Raw genomic sequence first — 2,197 nt, forward strand, 5'->3', positions numbered from 1 at the left:
TAGTTACCCCTGCTCCGTTTTCTGTGATTAAATATAATAGTTACCCCAAAAGTACTTCAGTAAGTAGGCTTTAGGGGCACAGGGGGGTCTGATTTTCCTTCTGGGACACTATTTACGTTGTATTATACCCTTAAAGTTAATGAAAAGTGAAATCGGGCCACAAATTTGACGTTTTTACGTATTTTAACGTATATACAGGTTCGAAGCTTCAAATGCTTCAATGAAGCAAAAAAATGATTCAATGAAGCAAAAAAAATGATTCAATGAAGCTCTGTGACGTCACTCTGAACCTTCCTATAAAAGGCCTCGACTAACTCACCTCCGTCTCTTTCCTCACCGACCACTCGCCACTCACTGACTGCAGCTGACAGGCAGGTAAGCACCGCTCCTCTAGTCTCCTTTATATACGTGTACATTTTTTGCCCGACATCCTACAGTCAAAATGGCCAAGAGAAATGGTTATTCTTTTGAGTAGTGTTTAATATACTTAATTATGGCGTAATAAATGCTGATTTAAGTAAAAAACCTGCCGGCCGGTTGTTACAGTTCACTTGCCTCATAGGGTCGTATCCCCAAGTTTCACTGGGCTCTAAGGCCCATGGTACCTACTTTGCAGCTTCAACAAATACATTAATATGGTTTAGTATTATATTAAGTGGCTCTCTAACGTCTAACCAGTAATTTCTTAATGTTTTAGGCAAATATACCGCCAAATGAGTCCTGACAAACGAGCCTAAACTATGAGCCGGTAGTGAGTAACGAGCGTAAACCGTTCATCAGTATTTAGGTAATAATTAACCAGTAAGTGAGTACAATGACCAGATTGGGTTAGATTACGGTTTTATTTAATTTTTATTTATTGCTTCGAAGCCCAACACACTTATGGGGGAGCCGGGTGGTCATAACTCAATAACTACGTAGTTCCCCAAACGTTCATCACCACCACTGTATTCACCATTGAAAACTGCGCCGCATTGACTAGATTTAACAAATATAAGTATTTTTTTGCGGAATTAATATGTATTTTTTAATGGCTAGTTCTTTGGTTACTCTTTAGCTACGATTTCTGGGAGTTGAAACAATTTATTAAGGGTTCTAACCGGGCGAGGCGAGGTAGGGAGCCGGGCGGGGCGAGGCAGGGAGCCGGGCGGGGCGAGGCAGGGAGCCGGGCGAGGCGAGGTAGGGAGCCGGGCGTGGTGAGGTGAGGTAGGGAGCCGGGCGTGGTGAGGTGAGGTAGGGAGCCGGGCGTGGTGAGGTGAGGTAGGGAGCCGGGCGTGGTGGGAGGGGGAGGTGGGGAGCCGGGCAGGAGGTGGGAGGTAGGGGAGCGGGCGTAGGGGAGGTGAGGTAGGGAGCCGGGTGAGGAGGTAGGGAGCTGGGCGTGGGTGAGGTGAGGTAGGGAGCCAAGGGGAGGTGAGGTAGGGGACAAGGAGGTGAGGGAGGTAGGGAGCTGGCGTGGTGGGAGGTGGGAGAGGTAGGGAGCCGGGCGTGGTGGAGGTGGAGGGGAGCCGGGTGAGGGGAGGTAGGAGCCGGGCGTGGTGGGAGGTGAGGGGGAGCCGGGTGTGGGGTGAGGTGGAGGCAGGAGCCAAGAGGTGAGGTAGGGGAGCCGGGGCGAGGTGGGAGGTGAGGTAGGGGAGCCTGGCGAGGCGGGGAGGCGAGGAGCCGGGCGAAGTGGAGGTGGAGGAAGAAGCCGGGCGAGGAGGTAGGGAGCCAGGTGAGGTGGGAGGTAGGGAGCCGGGCGAGGTGAGGCGAGGTAGGAATCGCTGAGGTGAGTGAGCCCATGAGTGAGGAATCAAGGAGGTAGGCAGCCGGGCGAGGCTAGGCGAGGTAGGGAGCCGGGGGAGGCGAGGTGTTGTAGGGAGCCGGGCGGGGCGAGGCTAGGCAGGAGCAAAAGGCAGGGCGAGGAGCCGGGAGGGCCGAGTCGGGCGGGCGAGGCTAGGCTAGGCTAGGCGGCGAGACGTTTCAGAATACAGTATATAGCTAAATCCCGCAACATTAAGGTTCCGGTAATTTTTAAGTGGACAACCGCGGATTGTACAATCGGGAAACCCATTGGTCAACAAACTGCCACCCATGACTAACCTAATAACGTAACGTAACGTAACCCCGGAGGTTCCTTGCTGTTCCTCAGAAAAAAACGTACATTTATATGTGCACAATAACACCAGCAAACAAAACATTAGCGTATTTGTGTTTAGAT

The sequence above is a fragment of the Homarus americanus genome, unplaced genomic scaffold, assembly GCF_018991925.1.
Source record: "Homarus americanus isolate GMGI-L3 unplaced genomic scaffold, GMGI_Hamer_2.0 scaffold33468, whole genome shotgun sequence".
Classification (NCBI taxonomy): Eukaryota; Metazoa; Arthropoda; class Malacostraca; order Decapoda; family Nephropidae; genus Homarus; species Homarus americanus.